General features: G+C 30.9%; 1 long non-coding RNA gene across 1 annotated transcript; it reads left to right on the top strand.

The window, feature by feature from the left end:
* The first annotated feature begins 2,495 nt into the window (after positions 1-2,495).
* LOC132695661 (uncharacterized) lies at positions 2,496-4,741 on the top strand. The gene is made up of 3 exons (XR_009617868.1): positions 2,496-2,621; positions 3,559-3,750; positions 4,238-4,741. It is a non-coding gene; the product is annotated as an uncharacterized LOC132695661 (long non-coding RNA).
* Positions 4,742-6,000: the final 1,259 nt, after the last annotated feature.

Below are 6,000 nucleotides of genomic sequence, written 5' to 3'. Positions count from 1 at the left end.
GACTATAGCGTGGTTATACAATTCGTGCTAATTTTTATATTTTTGGTATGGTATGGTACATTTCTGGTTATTTTGATATATAAGGTTATTATTGTGTATTGAGTGTCTCGTGATATTTTGTGTTGATTAGGATTGGTTTTTTTTTGAGCAAATCTCCTGGCTGATTTTAGATACAATTGATTAATTTGTAATACTTGGGCATCTATACTAGAACAAAACTGGTTTTTATGCACCATCACCTTTAAGACATATTTTTGACTGACGCAGCTATACATTAATTAAGTAGGTCTGCTTTTTTAGCATTTATTCGAGATGTATTCAATATGCTCTTGTCATCTTAAATTTAATCTATTATGACTCCAAGATATTTGATTTTATTAGTTCTATTTATTTCCAGTTTTTCCATTTTTATTGTCAAATTTTGGTGAGCCACTGTGTCAAATGCTTTGCCCATGCATCTATAACATTTGTAGACATGCTCAGCCTAAAATTTACTGGTGTTCTGAAATAAGATTAGTCTTATCGTAATTTAATTCAAACGTTCCACTGAATTTAATTATGTTCCACTGAATTTAATTATGTTTTTAAAATATTTTTTTGTAGACATCCCCCAGTAATATAAGATAGTAATGCTGCTGCATATATATATATATATATATATATATATATATATATATATATATATATATATATATATATCTATATAATAATATATATATATATATATATATATATATATATATATATATATATATATATATATATATATATATATATATATATATATATATATATATATATATATATATATATATATATATATATATATATATATATATATATATATATATATATATATATATATATATATATATATATATATATATATATATATATATATATATATATATATATATATATATATATATATGCGGGCACGTACGAGTGACATGGACGTGCGGCCTCTGAAGATGCCAAGTGATATTTTGGCGAAACGTCAGGCGAATGATCCTACTCCAGGGTCAAACAACGAACGGATGAACACCCGGATTACCACCAATACACATAGTTCCATCCGTGAAGGACTAAAACAAAACATATATATATATATATATATATATATATATATATATATATATATATATATATATATATATATATATATATATATATATATATATATATATATATTCACGTATTCACGGATGGAAAAATGTGATGACACTATATTCCGGGATATCATCCGTTCGCTTGTGTAACTCCGACTGGAATTCTGCAGACGTTTCGCCAAAATCTCACTTGGCATCTTCAATGCTCGCGCTCCGAAAATAGTGTTCGAAGGTCAAAGCATTTATGACAAAACTCAATTTATTTGCTGAAAACTTTAATAATAAATTATTAAATCATTTCCCCTCATTGCAAGCACGGCGAGAATCATTGAAAAATACAGATTTTTTTAAATATAGTGCAATAACACAAGACCTGCATTCTGAATTCCAAAGAAGATTTCAAGATTTCAAAGCTATTGAAAAACATTTATCATTAATTAGCCAACCTTTCAATTTCGATGTGCAAGAAGCTCCTGTTGAAATTCAACTAGAACTAATTGACTTACAATCAAATAATTTACTAAAAGAAAATTTTCACTCAAACGAATTGAGTGCTTTCTATGGCGCTTTGAATAACGAACATTTTAAACATTTTTTGAACTATGTTCAAAAATACCTTGTTTTATTTGGTTCGACATATATTTGTGAAAGAACTTTTTCTTTAATGGTTTCCACGAAAAATAAATATCGATCACAAATTACTGACGAAAATCTACACTCGGTATTAAGGATTGCTACAAGTGATTTGGAACCCAATTTTGAAGAAATAATGTCAGATGAACATTCGAGATTTCACGTTTCGCATTAACTTTAAATATTTATTTTAACGTTTGATGTTTTTCTTTTCTTTTTTGAATTCTATTTACTATTATATTTACGAAATGCAATATAAATGTTAAATTGTAATAACTATGTGTCAATATAAAATAATTTGTATCGTTAAGACATAAATAAGTAACAAAATAAATTCTTTCATTGACTGGTTTATCTAATAGCTATTTATTTATAATAATATTTCTTGAAAAATTACGTGACATATTTTATTCAAATTGAAATGATACTTAGTGTTTTTGTCAAAAAAAAAATTGGGCAGGGAAAAACTCCATCCAAAACATCCGCTTGTGCAAAGCATACGCGGTATAGTCCTCCGGCCCGGGAGACATTTTGAAAATTTCATTTTGGCCCGCGCTTTAAAGTATTTGCCCACCCCTGCCGTAGAGTGAACACACAAATGCTATCTTTGTGCTTTGCGATACAGTGAACAGCGGTAAACTCCGATAAAATGAATTGTGACGCACATCGTGAAATACACAATTAGGGGATTCCCTCGGGGACTTGGAGATCTTGCGTGTTTCACGTTGTCGATTATTATTTGTGTGTATTTTACATGCTATCAGGTTCAGTGCGGAGTAGTACCTTTAAAAGTGTAGTTTTACACATCAGTTATGTCTCAAAAAAGGAAGTGTTTGAATTTAAAACAAAAAAGTGAACTGCTGGAATCCCCGAGTAAAGGTGAGAGTGAGTATGACTCTGCTTGCTAAAAAATATGGAATAGCCAAGTCAACCTTATGTGCCATAAACGAAAAGGACGCCGATACTAAAAAAATTATCTCAAACATTTAGAAAGAAAGAGAAAAATCAAAGACGTTAAAAGTGTGTAGCTATTCTAACATGTTAAGAGATTTATACAAACATTTTCTAAACTTGAGAGTAAGAAATATACCAGTGGGTGGGATGATGCTCCAGGAAAAGGCGAAGGTTTTACAAAAAGCAATTGATGTAAATTCTTCATTTAATGCTAGCAATGGTTGGATAAACAGGTGCAATGTTGCAAACATACATTTTAAGGCATGCAGTTTCAAATTTAGCTTTCGCCTGGAATATGTTAAAACCCATTGTTATAGAGAAATTTTGGCGAAATATTTTAAAAATGAACTTGGATGATGGAGAGGATAATACGATTATTCAATGATGAAGCATACCAGCATGCTAACCAGAGTGTTATCGACCTCTTACAAAATATTAATCCAAATTTTAGTAAGTCTACAAAAACGATTTCAAACCTCTATAACTTGAACTTGAAGGGACTGTGAAAAAAGTTCGAGTTATAGAGAGTTTGAGTTAAAGAAAAAAGGACACTTTACTACTTTAAATATGACTTTTTTTATTTAAAAAAAAACTAAACAACCGAACAGTGCTAATTATAAAACCTAAAGTACGGATAAAAAATAAATAAGTAAATGAGTTAATAAGCAGCTAGGCTGTACTTGCTTTTAAATGTTCATTTTCCAGCCTGTCATGTCATATGGTTGACAAGTAATTTTTTTCTGGGATACCATTCTCTAGTTTTTTAAAATCTCTAAAAAAGGTCGAAATTCAGAGAGATTGCAGTTACAGAGGTTCGACTGTATTGTATGTTTACGTTAATTTTGAATTTTGTATATTACAGGTTGAATGTGAAATAAACGACATTAACGAATGGAATGAAGATGAACCAGCAAACTTAAATCAGTTGGCGAATGAAATAACAATTGATTCTGATTCGGAAAAAGATGACAATCAAAATATTATGTCAAATACAGAAGACGAGCTTATTTCAACAAGCCCAGCTATGACTTTTTCCAATGGGCTGAAGGAAATGGTAATTTAGTAGAATATACCAGCTTCATTGTGTTGCATGATTCAAGACAAAAAATTGTAGAAATCAACCCAAAGAAAAAGTTTTAACAGCCTAATCCTGAAAAAATTATCGTCATTTTTCACGCATATTCCATAAAAATATTACATAAACATATTTTAAATATTTTTTTGTTTAATATTTTTTCCATAAACCTTAGTATGCATTTAAATATAATAGTACTTTTTACAGTTTATTACTTTTTGCATATATGTATTATTTCTTTGATTGTGTCCTTAATCTCAAACCCTGCAAATATAGGTTCACTAAATCGCGACTTCACTGTATCATTATTATTTCTTACTTAAGTAATTGACTATCTGTTTTATTAAAATACTTCAAAAAAATTGAAGTACGAATACGAAGTACGTAAACTCTGAGGTGTATTTTTAAAATCTTTATAAATGTTTCTTATCATTGTAGTTGTTTAACCCAGAAATACTATTTACAGATGCAGCTAACTTTTCCAGAAACACAATCAGAAATTTCCACAATAAAATTTGAGCCGATGAAAACCCCCACGAAGAATGTAACATCAGGAACAGTAAATGTTTGGGCTGGGATTGTTGGAAATTACTTATTCCTGCCAGAAAGTCTAAAAGGCCATAATTATCGTCGGTTTTTAGAAAATGATTTACCAATATTGCTAGAAAAAGTACCATATTTAATTAGAAACAGAACGTCAGAATGTGGTTCATGCATGACATCGCGCGCGCTCATTTCACTGTTGTAGAAAGAGAATATTTAAATCACACACCAAGGCTGGTTTATCACACTCCAGTTAACACTGTAGAAGAGCTGAAGGATAGTATAAGAGCTTGCTGCGATTTAATAAGAATCACTGGAGGTATACTTCAAAGAGCTGAAAAATGTATCCTTCAAGGTGGAGGACACTTTCAACAACTTATCTAGTCTCTATATTCAACTTTTTTTCAAAAATGTTGTTATTAATTTATTAACAGACAATTTTGTTAAAAATTATTAGTAGTAATTAGTAGTATTATTTTAAATAAGAATCGTAATTATTTATCTTGTTGTTAGTGTTGTATGTTATTTCATTATAACTGTAAAAGTAAAAAAGTAAAAGTTTTAACCACTGCAGTGGCGACCTAATTAGACAAAACATTATTTGTTCGTAAACAGTCAGTGGCGCGCCACTGATTTATTTAAAAGAAAATCATTTGCATTCATTTACGAGCAAATTCGATCTCCTAATTTTTTTTAGTCTGACGCACGGTTGTCACTTAAAAATAAATATTAATTTCTCTGCATGGTGGTGGAGCATTGCACGCGGCGGTTTAAAATCTGTTCGCTCCCGACAGAATCCCATGTATTCGTCCCAAAAAGTTTGATATCGGTCTCCACTGAGTGGATTTAGTGTTTTCAGTGATTTGTGAACGTTGTAAAGTGATAATCGTCGCCGATCCCTTCGTTTTTCCCCGTTCACGCCGGTATGGAGGCCGGATGGGCCCGGATGGTCCGGGGCGGAAGCGGGGGGTGTCGGTTTTTTTTTGGTATCGGTCAAATTTGTTTTTTGCTAGTTGAGCAAATATTGGTTATATGTCTTCTTTGTACGTGTTGGTCCATGACCAAAAGCGAAGAACCTCGACGGAAGTCGGCAATGGGCGAATGATCCTAGCAGTCGAGCCCAACATTTTTTGTGAAACGCATAATTGAATTGAATTGAATTTCTCTGCATGTATTCATATTAACGATATTGCTATGACCATGCAGAGAAGAGGTTTTTATTTTTTTAAGCGAAAACCGTATATTGGATTGAAAAAAATCAAGAAATTAGATTAAAATAAATGCCTGCCAAACTAGAAGTGTAAAAATCCGCCTCTGCTGTATTTTAGAAAAATGCGTATTTTAGAAAAATGCACACTACATTAAATAATGTCTCTTGATACATAGTACGTGTGTGCCAAATTTAATTAAAATATCTAAAGTGGTATTATAGACATTAGAAAAATATATTTTATTTTTGAAAATGGACTGGTCTCGATCCTCACTCACTCTTTAGAGCTGTACAGGACGTTGAAGAATTTGCCAGAATTGTCGGCAACATCCATTAAAATGATATCGCACCAGGAGAAGTGCAACGGGTTCCAAACCGTAAAAATCTAGTTATATCCAGTTTTCAACCTATTTAGTATTATTACTTATACGTCATTTTAATCATTAGGTTTGGTCAACTACCCAAAACTAATCAAT

Source organism: Cylas formicarius, unplaced genomic scaffold, assembly GCF_029955315.1.
Source record: "Cylas formicarius isolate icCylForm1 unplaced genomic scaffold, icCylForm1.1 PGA_scaffold_12__32_contigs__length_19106922, whole genome shotgun sequence".
Taxonomy (NCBI): domain Eukaryota; kingdom Metazoa; phylum Arthropoda; class Insecta; order Coleoptera; family Brentidae; genus Cylas; species Cylas formicarius.
This window is presented reverse-complemented; position numbering and strand designations above follow the sequence as displayed.